Source organism: Elgaria multicarinata, chromosome 2 (assembly GCF_023053635.1).
Source record: "Elgaria multicarinata webbii isolate HBS135686 ecotype San Diego chromosome 2, rElgMul1.1.pri, whole genome shotgun sequence".
In the NCBI taxonomy this organism is placed as follows: Eukaryota; Metazoa; Chordata; class Lepidosauria; order Squamata; family Anguidae; genus Elgaria; species Elgaria multicarinata.
In genome coordinates, this window is record NC_086172.1 from 58,676,577 (window position 1) to 58,689,436 (window position 12,860).

A 12,860-nucleotide genomic window follows, 5' to 3' on the forward strand; every position below is an offset into this window, starting at 1 on the left:
CTGTCTTGTCTTCAACTGGATACTGATCCATAGCAGAATTTCTCTTATCTCTTGACTCCTACATTTGTACAGGTGTCTTTAGTAAGGGACTTTATCAAAAGTCTTTTCTATGTCCTAGTAAACAATATCAAATGGACTACCCCTATCCACATGCTTGTTGATTCTCTAAAACAAGTCTAAAATATTTATGAGATACAGCTTACCTTTGCAGAAGCCATGCTTATTCTTCCTCAGCAGGACCTGTCCTATATGCTACACAATTTTATATTTAATAACCCTCCACCTATTTACCCAGAACAGACATTAAGCTAACGTACTTGTATTTCCAGGCTAGTTAGCTAAGCAGCCTGTATCCCTTTTCAAAAACTGGTGTTATATTGACCATTTCCCAGTCCTCTGGTACAATTTCACATTGAGTTCTTTAACAACTTTCATATGTGCACCATCTGGACATGGAGAGACTGTTCAGACAATACTCTAAGCCATGGTGGTTAAGCATTTTGAACTAAGCATCATGGCTGTGCATGTCATGTGAACCATGACTTAGCATGCCATCTGAACCATTCCTAACCATGGTGGCTACATAACCACGGGTTAAACACTCTCACTAACCATTTGCTGCAAAAGGGTTAGTGGCCTAACCATAGCTTAGCATGTTGTCTGAACAAATTGTTAGCAATTTGTCAGTAAGGTTTAGAACTTCAGTTCTTATCACTAGTATTTGCCTCAGTTTCTCAAACTCCCTTTGATCCCCTTGTCATCCAGCAGTCCAGCTGTCTCCCTAGCTCATTTCCTGCTTCTAATGTATTTTTTTTAAAAAAACACCCTGTTGTTCTTAATGTTAATAGGAATGTGCATCTCAAAATCTTTTTTGCATCCTTTATTGTCTGCTTCCATTTCTTTTGTTCAAGTTCATGCTCCTTTTTGTTCTCTTCATTTGGGAGACATTCCCATTTTCTGAAGGAAGACTCAAAGAACTTCCTTGACCCTGCTTATTAACCATGCTGGTGACCTCTTAGACTTAGTGGTAGCTTTCCTAACTTGTAGTACACATTCTAGCTGAGCTTCTATTATATTGTTTTGAATCACCCCCGAGCCTTCAGAGAGATTTGACCCTTTGAACTTTGCCGTTTAATTTCATTTTTACCAATCCTCTAATTTTTTAGAAGTTTCTTTTAAAAATAGCCTAATTCCATGCAAATATGCATAGTATAGCTCTGTGAGTCTCACTTTTTCGTTTTCATTAGACAACACTGGAAGAAAAGAAATGTCATAGGAGAGCCAGGGAGCAACTACAGTGCATTAATGCATCCAATAAGTCTGTGTTATGCACTTTGAAACTGAATGTGGTTGGGCTTGATAATTAAGTTGCACATATAAGCTGGAGGCACAGTAGGAGGACACAGTTCATTCATTTAGATCTCATTTTGTCTCTACTGTACAATGCAGGCCTAGATGCGCATTTACTGTTTTCAAACCATTAAGACTCTGATGCCAGCATAGCCTCCCTTCCTGAGTTAATTTTGAATGGGTCATTTATGTTACAATCTGGAACAGCTTAATTATACTTACAACACTTGAAACATAAGCCCAGAATCAATGGCGTCTTTCTGATTGGAATCTGGAAGCTCTTGTTTGGAGTGAAATGTACGAAAAGAAGCCCTTCCTGAAGCAAAATGTTTCTTCTTTCTGAAAGCATACATATAGCGCCATTTCATTATTTTAGACATCTCTATTTGAGCTTCATCCTCAGATGGTGTAAACCAGAGATGCTCCAATGACCTGAACAAAGTGAGAGTAATTTAATGAAGCCAAGAACTATGCGTATATATTTTCCAGCTTCACAGGCAACCTCTTGCTTTCAGTACTGCTCTTTTTTCTTTTTGTTTTTGATGGCCAATGCTCATTGCCCCAGTATTGAAAAACAACAACAATACCGCAATGAGTTGCAATGCAAATACAACACAACATTTTTTATTTTTATTCAAAGGGACTTTAGAAAACATAATAACACTGAGATGGTCAAAAGCTCAGTTAAATAGGAATGTCATTGTAAACAACTATACATGGCATACAAACTATGCAATAGAGAGGCCATAGGAATGTGGCTAACTATCTGTTAAGACAATTAAGTTTGACTGTGTAGGATTCATGCCATGTTTGCTTATCACTCACTTGCAAGGTTGACAGCAGGCTGGAGTTTCTGCTAATGTCTTTTATTTTTTTCTCTTTTCCATGTCTCCTCATAGCGCAAACAATTAAGATGGCCATTATTATTTAGTTTTAAGTCCCAATCCTATACCCACTTACCTCTGATTAGGTTCATTGAACTCAATGTGACTTACTTCTGATTAGACACATATAGGATTGCACTGCACATGGGATGTATTCCTTAGTAAAAATGCTTATGATGTAGCTAGAAATCTATGGGCATGATTCACAAGTCCACTGTGTTTGCTCTGTTACCACCCCATGCCATGCCTGGTCAGTGGATCCCTGTAGGAATCCCATCCTCCCTGTAGTGGATACCATGGTCCACACATAGTTTTGGTGGGAATAAGACTACAAAGGCTCACAGCTCCTGGCCTGAAGCTGCTGTAACTGTTCCATTACATTAGCGTAGACTTGCTGCGTTTAGGATGGCAGCTAGGCTGTTTGGTATCCCAAACAACCTCTGTCTGATGTGATGGAGCTAACCTCTGTGTGGCTGGAGTCAGCTTCTTCTGTTGGGTCACTAGTATCACTATAACCAATTCAGCAATCCAGTCACACATTTTGATATAAGAGTAAACAATACAAGATAGGCAGGTTTATATAATTTCTTTTGTTTCCACAAAACCTCTTGTTCCATTTTTTAAAATAGCTAAAACATTTTGGAAAAGAATAGAGGAATAGAAGGAGGAAAGGTATGGAAGTGCTAAGGATTGTGGTCTTCGGGATAGAGGTATGAATCGTACACACTGTAATCCTGTGCATGATTACTTCTCATTACCCCAAGTTTTCAATGTATACTATGTTTATTTAGTTACTAGCTGTACCCTGCCACGCGTTGCTATGGCTCAGTCTGGTTAAATTGAAAAGAAACAAAAGACAAAGGGGATGTTTCTAATATGTTTAATTTCTCAATGCTTGTGGATATACAATATTTTTAGTTGTTCCATTGTCTGTGTAGATATAGAGATTGTCTGGTTTGCCGACTCTAGAACACGCAACATATAATTGTCCATATGTGAAGCAATCTGTGTCTAGATCTAAACTGCACAATTCTAAAGATTGGCCCTGAGCTTTGTTGATGGTGATTGCAAACGCCAATCGAATTGGGAATTGCAATCTCTTAAATTGAAATGGCATATCTGTTGGAATCATAGGAATGCGAGGAATGAGGACATCTTCACCTTTGAAAGGTCCTGTCAAGATTGTTGCTTCTATGACCTATAGGAGCAAATAGGAGAGAATATGCAAATAGGAGAGGAGGCAGAGGCAGTGGATTGGCCTACTGTTTGGTTTAAAAAAAAGGATGTTTTTACAGTGAGGAGGTTAGTGGAAACTCCTGGCAGTTACCTTTCTTCAGAACGTGTAACTGTCACAGGTGTGACAACTATATTCACTCAGCCAATTGTGAGAAAACATGCAAATTGGAAAGGAGGCAGAGGCAGCGGATTGGCCTACTGGTTGGTGATGTCACAATGACCTATAAGAGCAAATAGGAGATAACATGCAAATAGGAGAGAAGGCATAGGCAGTGGATTGGCCTACTGGTTGGCGATGTCACAATGACCTGTAAGAGCAAATAGGAGAGAACATGCAAATAGGAGAGGAGGCAGAGGCAGAGGCAGTGGATTGGCCTACTGTTTGGTTTTAAAAAAAGGATGTTTTTACAGTGAGGAGGTTAGTGGAAACTCCTGGCAGTTACCTTTCTTCAGAACATGTAACTGTCACAGGTGTGACATCTATATTAACTCAGACAATTTTGAGAGAACATGCAAATAGGAGAGGAGGCAGAGGCAGTGGATTGGCCTACTGGTTGGAGATATCACAATGACCTATAAGAGCAAATAGGAGAGAACATGCAAATAGGAGAGGAGGCAGAGGCAGTGGATTGGCCTACTGTTTGGTTTTTAAAAAAGGATGTTTTTACGGTGAGGAGGTTAGTGGAAACTCCTGGCAGTTACCTTTCTTCAGAACGTGTAACTGTCACAGGTGTGACATCTATATTCACTCAGCCAATTGTGAGAGAACATGCAAATAGGAGAGGAGGCAGAGGCAGTGGATTGGCCTACTGGTTGGTGATGTCACAATGACCTATAAGAGCAAATAGGAGAGAACATGCAAATAGGAGAGAAGGCAGAGGCAGTGGATTGGCCTACTGGTTGGCGATGTCACAATGATCTATAAGAGCAAATAGGAGAGAACATGCAAATAGGAGAGGAGGCAGAGGCAGTGGATTGGCCTACTGGTTGGCGATGTCACAATGACCTATAAGAGCAAATAGGAGAGAACATGCAAATAGGAGAGGAGGCAGAAGCAGTGGATTGGCCTACTGGTTGGCGATGAAATGCTTTGATTCTGCGGTATATCCGGCAAGCAAAGTTTGTAATGGCTCTGGAGGTTCTCCAAGTTGAGGCAGTTTAATTTTTCCAGCAGCGCAACACATTCCTTTTGTTTCTCCATTAAATTTAAGAGCCTTGCGATAAGGACACACTTCAGTCATAGTGCCGACAAGAACATGCCGCCTCAAACTATAATCATCAGCTGGGTTGTACCGGAATGCAAGGCGATTGTAATCGTGTGATTGTTTACCACGGAGTCGTGTTTGACGCTGATGTGCTGTTTCTCGTTGACGTCTTTCAGCCGCTCTCAGCCTGTCGTGTTCATTCTGTTGAGAACAAAGCAGATCTGAAGCTGTAGAACGCAATTGCCGTGCTCGCAACCGTGCATCCTCAAGTCTGGCTGAACGTTGCTTGGCTGGTTCCTTGGCACGTATTTGAGGCATTCTTTTTCTTTTTTTCTCGTTTGCTGATCCCCGTTCTTCCTCAGTCTGATTTGCAATTTCTCGTCGCAGTGCTTCCGCTTCGCGACTACGACCAAAGTGTGATCTTCTGCGAGGCATTATTTGGATGAAGTAAAGCAGATTGTTTGGTTTTTAAAAAAGGATGTTTTTACGGTGAGAGGGTTACTGGAAACTCCTGGCAGTAACCTTTCTTCAGAACGTGTAACTGTCACAGGTGTGACATCTATATTCACTCAGCCAATTGTGAGAGAATATGCAAATAGGAGAGGAGGCAGAGGCAGTGGATTGGCCTACTGGTTGGCGATATCACAATGACTTATAAGAGCAAATAGGAGAGAACATGCAAATACGAGACAAGGCAGAGGCAGTGGATTGGCCTACTGGTTGGTAATGTCACAATGATCAGCAGGACTGGTTTTGAGGAGGCCTATTTCTTCGATTTTAAGACAAACCTTTGACCCCATAGAGAACATAGTTACATAACAACGCTCGCGTATTCGAACGCAACGCTGTGTCAAAATTTCAAAGCAATCGGTGAAGAACTTTTGGAGATATAAAAGCATGTTTTTACGGTGAGGAGGTTACTGGAAACTCCTGGCAGTTACCTTTCTTCAGAACGTGTGACTGTCACAGGTGTGACATCTATATTCACTCAGCCAATTGCGAGAGTACATGCAAATAGGAGAGGAGGCAGAGGCAGCGGATTGGCCTACTGGTTGGTGATGTCACAATGATCAGCAGGACTGGTTTTGAGGCGCCCTATTTCTTCGATTTTAAGACAAACCTTTGACCCCATATAGAACATAGTTACATAACAACGCTCGCGTATTCGAACGCAACGCTGTGTCAAAATTTCAAAGCAATCGGTGAAGAACTTTCGGAGATATAACGACAGTAACGAACGGTCTTTTTCATTTTTATTTATATAGATTTACAGACCGCTCCAAAGGTTTTGGCGTGGTAAACAAGAAATAGAATAAAACAATAAAAACAGAATAAAAAGATCATACTAAAAATTACATTTTTAAAAGAACAAAGTTCTGATAAAACCGTGGCACGTCATTCAGGAAAAGCTTCCTGAAACATCAATGTTTGTTTACATATATGAAGTATACTGTATACTGCGCACATTCTTACTTTTCTGACAGATGTCTGGCCTGAATCAAGATACTAAATGTTTGTAGACTGATACATTACAACTAAAAAAAAAAAAAAAAATCTGAAAGTTAAAGAGGTTAAAAATATTTTGCAATATTTCAGTGTTCATAAATTAAGACTTCTTTTCTTTGTAACGTGCATGAAAATTGTGTTTGTTCTCCCTTTGAAATCCCTTTTCATTGCCTATTTATGGGCTTAAATTTTATTGCCCAAATACTGTATTCTTCAGAAATACAGTGTTTTCATTTCAGCTTATGCGTAAAATATATGGTTGTAATGGTAGTTGTATGGATTGTTCTTTCTAGCTTAAATACAATGCTATTTTACCTTAATTACAGTCATTAATCAACTTCATCAGATAGTACTGCAGAGAGAAGAGAACATAGGTATTGGCTTTAAGAAAACTATATCAGATAAGTCTTTGTTTTGATTGCCAGTGCTAAGGACATACTATTCAGACATCCGAATCCTTGAGATGGCATAAGGTCCTGGGGGGAAGGGGACACCCTCAGCTATAAAACCATTAAACTGCTACCATTAGAATAAATCATCTCTACCTAAAAGAAACTCCCCTCTACCTAAAAAAATAAAAATGGTAAGGGCATGGGATTGACACCACCAGTAGAGATAACCTTACAAAATGAGCAAAAGATAAGATATTCATTAATGGAAATTAATCACAAAAGTGAACATAATGTCACTCTTCAAATAACAGTTTGAGATTGCTTAAAGGTTTCTAAATTAAATATGATTGCTTACTATTCCTAATAGGTGAGAGAGTTTTTCCCAGCTAAATAAAATCTTAATAGTGTTTCCTTCAGACCAGATTTCCCTAAACTCCAACCCACAAACAGAAATAGATTTAGGAATGTCCCTAATCTTCCTTTACAAATAGAAACCCACACTGTACACCAGTCTTCCTCTGCCTCAAGTTCTTCTGGCGTCTGGCTTCTAGGATAATTCAGGTGTTTCAGGGATTTAGGGATGACACGACAATCCAGCAGACTCCCCTGTGCCTGCCCCCCGATCCTGATCAGCAAGTGGCAGGATGCCATTTGTTTCTATGGGTTTTACACATGTGTACAATCCAACATGTGTTGATTGATTTAATATGGTGGACTTGCTAGATAAAATCAGGGAATCAGCTTGAGATGTCTAGCTCTCTTATTCATGGGAGGATCATTTCAAGAATGAAGAGGCCACCTGCCCCATATCTCCAAGTGATGATGGTTCCTTTCCATAGTCCTGCATACAAAACCTAGTGAGATCATAAAACTGCATTAGAATCATGCTTGTATATAACTATAGAATAGCAAGTAATGTGAAGCTTAGAAAGAATGATTCATCTGTGTTTCTTTTAAAAAATCAATTTAAAATCTGAGACAATTTATATCTAAGTGTCTTTTCTTGATACACAGTGTCCTCAAATGCATTATGTATTATTGCATTATGCTGTATTGTCATATATGAGATCATTTGGAGAGAGAACATAATTTACCACCTGCCCATTCTACTGTGGCTGTTACAGTGACAGAAGAAAGAGGCTTTACTAAAGAGGAAATGGGGAGGAGGAAGTATGTAGGGCTAACATTTTTAAAACAGAGTGGGTTTGAAATATTTAACTTTCAATATATTTTCCTGATTACTATAATATTCTCCATTGTAATATTGCCTTCTACATACATAATGCAAGCAATAATGAATTGAGTAGTCAATAAGGAATAGTAGATTGTGTACATGACATGCAAAGAATGCATGATCCTTGTCAGTGGGAGTTGTGCGTGCTACTCCAGTGTTCCAGTACAATATTGTTCCCAAATAAATAAATAAATAAATAAACTCATCTTGTGTATTTCCCACAAGCAGCTGGTTGTCCACTGTGTGAACAGAATTCTGAACTAGATAGGCCCTTAGTATGATCCAGCATGGCTCTTATTGATTTCTTATGTAATTCTTAAAACTATGGAATTCACTGCTTCATCATTTCCTATTGCTTCTTGTAACACTCCCATTTTACTATTTAAAATGGGTTTGAACTTTGAAGAAAGAGGGCTGTGGCATAAACAAAGCATAGTACAGAGGTGTATAAAATAATGCATGGTTGGAGAACGTAGATAGGGAGACATTTTTCTCCCTCACTCCTATAAGGCCATCGAGTCCAACCCCCTGCTCAATGCAGGAATCCTGACAGATGGTTGCATACCTGACAGATGGCTGTCCAGCTGCCTCTTGAATGCCTCTAGTGTGGGAGAGCCCATGATCTCCCTAGGTAACTGGTTCCATTGTCATACTGCTCTAACAGAGGAAGTTTTTCCTGATGTCCAGCCAGATCTGGCTTCCTCTAACTTGAGCCCATTATTCCGTGTCCTGCACTCTGGGATGATCAAGAATAGATCCTGGCCCTCCTCTGTGTGACATCCTTGTACATCCCTTGTTATACCTTGTAGCAAACACAGTGACATCTACTGCGGTATTTGGATAATATGGAATGAAAAGCGGGAAATAATGCTAGAAAAGTGAATTACAGAGTATGTGAAGTACCTCAACAGTTATTAGTACACTTCAATATCAATAAAAAGCACTAGCATAGATCTAGTTGCAGTAAATTGATTTTAGATGATTACAGGATGCAATGGATCAGGGACAATACCACTTCATATAATGCGTATAATATGCAAACATGACAGTTATTAAGCACAAACATCCCCCCAACCCCACACATACACATAAATAAAAAATAAAAAATACACATGTCCTCCCAAAATATACTCTAAGCTTTGGGGAGGAGCAAGGCCAAGGTGGCAGGCCCTCTCAGTGCCTGGAGGGATACCATTGCTGCTGAGAACTTGTAGTCCCACTACATTCCTCTATAGGGAAAGTACATGATACCCTGCAGAGGAGAAGTCTCCACTGCCACCTATGTCTTCCTGCTGTCCTAAGGTAAGTTGCTCATGAGCAATGGGCAGAAAAAGGTAAAGGTGGGAGAGGCTTTCAGGACTAGTGGGCACACCTGCTTTCAATCATTTGTTCAGGAGCACTCATATTTGCAAGTATCCTTTATCAGATGTTGAAGACTTCTCTAACACACACACAAAGGAGCCAGTGTGGTGTAGTGGCTAGAGTGTTGGACTGGGACTTGGGAGATACAGGTTCTAGTCCCCACTCGGCCATGGAAGCCCACTGGGTGACTTTTGCTAGTCACAGGCTTTCAGCCCAACCTACATCACAGGGTTGTTGTTGTGGGGATAAAAGGGAGATTAAAAAGGATTATATTTGTGACACCATGAGTTCCTTAAGGAAGAAAAAAGGCAGGAAAATAAATAAATAAATAAATAAATAAAGTCCTGAGCTTAGTTATAGTATGTCACATGGCTGGCTTTCATGTGTATTCTGGTCTTATACACGTTGGAACTAAGTTTCATAAAGTTTAGAGGGGCTTGCCTACCACCGAGCTACAATGTGCAGCAATTCAGCCCTAGATTTTCACGAAGGCTTTCTTCTCTCAGATACTATTTCTCTTCTGTCTACTGGTGTCCATCATTCTGTGACTGTGACAGTTTGATCACTATGTGTCCCGTAACTTAAATTAAGCCAATGACACTCTGTCCAGCTGTCTAGATGCTCTTAATGTCAAGCCAGCTTTCCTAAAACTGTGGTTTATAACACTCATTTTTAAAACAGGATGAAATTATAGCATTCTATATTGCCAACCGTATGCTAGGTACTGCACAAAACAAAGAACAGGCCAGCTCAGGGAAATTGTCGTCAGTTGTTTATGTAAAATATCTAGCTCGAGTAACAATATCAGCATGCAACAATCCCTAATCCTGGCCGTATAAAGCAATAATAGCACAGTATGGGGTTCTTTAGGGCAGCTTTCACCAACCTGATATCCCTGAGTTTGGGGTTGTAATTCCCAGGATTCCTAAACATTGGCCATACTAGAAGGGTACTAGAAAACCTCCTTGGTTTTCTAGTATACTGTTTGTGGTTAAGGACAACACCTGCTTTTGTGCAAGCATACTAGCAGGGGCTCATAGGAATTGAAGTTCACTACATCTGGAGGGCACCGCGTTGGGGGATCGTGTCATCTCAGCTCTAGAGTTGGAAAAGCATTCAGGCAGGGAGACCCAGAAAAGAAGGAGACAAGCCTGCCCATTGCTTAAAGGTGTTCTGACTCAATTTCTAGTATGAATTTATTTTACAATATTACCTGGCCTTGAGAGAGCAATATGCCAAGAAAGAATATTAACTACATATACCCAGACCACTCAATGTCAGAATAATCACATTTGTATGTTAATCAGTCCTCTTAATCTATTGCTTATTTGTTTTTGTAAACAGAATAAAAAATTCCCCTTGGAAATGTAGTTTCATGATTAATATATATTTCTGGAAGCCTATTTATCTTCACTTCAAACCATCCTCTGTTCACAAACAAATAGGCTTTTTTTCAAGTAGCTGCATGATCCCCTTCACTGATCTGCAGTCAGATAATATTTTAAAGGTTTTGGAATGTTTCTGTTCTTTACAGAAGAGCTTCCATTGTAGCAGCAGAAAATACATGAGCCAATTGATTTAGTAAAATGGAGGGCAAACTTATTCAAGGACTCTGTTTAGAAAACTAATGCAAATTATTTTGGTATCAGTAGGATAAGAGAATGTTTCTGATTCATATTGTAACATATGAAGGAGAACCCTGAATTTTGAGCCAAACTTGACCCTCTCTTCAGAGTCCAATCCATAACCAAATTCCCCATGACTAGTCCGGATTCAGAAAACAGGATTTTTCTGTAGTAATTGAATAGTGTTGTTCAGAATATTGTTTCAGAATGCTCCCGTACCTTCATAACCCAAAAGATCAAGCTGAGTTTATCTCAGATCAGTTACCTATACTTGGAGCTGTAGAACTTCTCCACATGACCTCTATAATAGGCAATAAAGCTTGGTAGCTCACAGAAGTTTTCAGTTCCTTTACATGATGACGTCAACCTGTTTTGCCCCGCCTTTAAATAGAAACATATAAAACTTTCCAGGAAAGGAGGTCCTCGATTCAAAGCACGTCTCTCTGCCCAATCTTAATCCTGCAAAGAATCCAAAAGCAGAAACTCCTGGTAAGGATGCAAGATTTCAGCCTCATGTGATGAACCTCATAGTATATTGTTGGTATCAGCAGAAAATGATAAATGGTGCCCTCCAGCTGTATAAACATAAGAACCACTAGGTAGCACTGTGCAAGAGTAAGTACATCATTGCTTTGACTGAGGCCTATTGGCTAAAATACAGCTCTCTCCTCAACTCAGGTCTATCTGTGGTACCTTAAATATATTTATCAATAACCGTTTCCCACCTGTTTGTGTACATTATTTATTTATTTATAAATAAATAAATTTATTTTATTTATTTTAAAATTTATTTATTTTATTCTAGGGCCTTGAAGGCCCCTAGAAGTGGGGGTTGGCATGGAGAAATCCTGGTTTGTTTTCCCCCTCAAAATCTTGTAGCCACCTGCACAGCCCACCTACATTTGAGATTTCCTCAGTGTATGAATTGCTGAGAGTGTGAATTTGTTGGGTGCTGTTTTCTACCAAACTCAGGGAGGAAGAGGAGGAGAAGGAGGTGGGAAGAGAGATGGGGGTAATGAAGGAAATGGGAAGCTGAGAGATGGGGGTGCAGAGAAGATGAGGAATCAGAAAATAGTGGCGATAGGAGCACAGAACTACAGAGAGAGAGAGAGAGGAGGGAGCATGTGAGGATGCGGTAGGAGAGTTGGATATTGTACTTGTTGAATAGGCTGAAGAATCACTAGGAGGCCCTGTACAGGGAGGCTTAACATTTCAACAGGGAAATAAAATTCAGGTTTTCACCTCACTGTGAATACTAGATTCCATGTTAGTTGAATAAGAAAGCTCTAGCAAACTGTAGAAGAAGGCTTCAATCCCAAGTTCAGACAATCAGCTGGGTAAACAAAGCTGAATCACTTGTATCCCTCCTCCCCTGTACACACTCGCTACCCTCGCCGTGTCATGGGTTGAAGTGTCATCCAAATCCAGCACACTGCACAAGCATAGTGCATTATCACCCCCTCTACAACCCATGGTTTGCACAGGGGGTGGGGAAACAACTGATGCTGCATTGTTTCTTCCAGTGATTGTCATTTTATTATGCTCATGTTGAATTTGTTTTTAATAGAGAGAGAGAGTGAGAGAAATAGGGGTAAGTTTAAACTGTCAAAGCAAGTTTCTGATTAGACCTCCATCTTTTGAGTACTTCTTTCTTCCTCTACAGCGGAAAGCAGAAGAATTATGTTTCAATGTCAATGTTTCAATGTTAATATGGAAAGACAGAGAGAGAGAGAGAGAGAAAGAGAGAGAGAGAGAGATGTAGTACAAAATTGAATAGTATTTACACATTACATAGAGGAATGCATGGAGGGAGTCTTTTTCTTAAAGGGTCTACACATCAGTAATGGTGTGCTATCGGCCTGGTTAAAAAAAAAGAGCACCTGGTACCTGGGGGGGGGGAGGATAGCCCCTCATTGTGCTCCCCACCACACATTGGGATATACCTGTGGGTTGCAAACCACATTTGCAGAAGCACTGTTTTAAGGTAAATGCTTTTATACACAGAAGACAGATGCTAAATAATAATTAACAAATCTACAATGACCCTCAACTTGCAATCATGTGTG

The 12,860-nt window shown here is 39.9% G+C and overlaps 1 protein-coding gene across 1 annotated transcript in view; it reads left to right on the forward strand.

The window, feature by feature from the left end:
• The window catches only part of LRP1B (LDL receptor related protein 1B), a 976,641-nt gene that overhangs the window by 386,270 nt on the left and 577,511 nt on the right, over positions 1–12,860 (forward strand). The gene's annotated exons all lie outside the window — the stretch shown is intronic.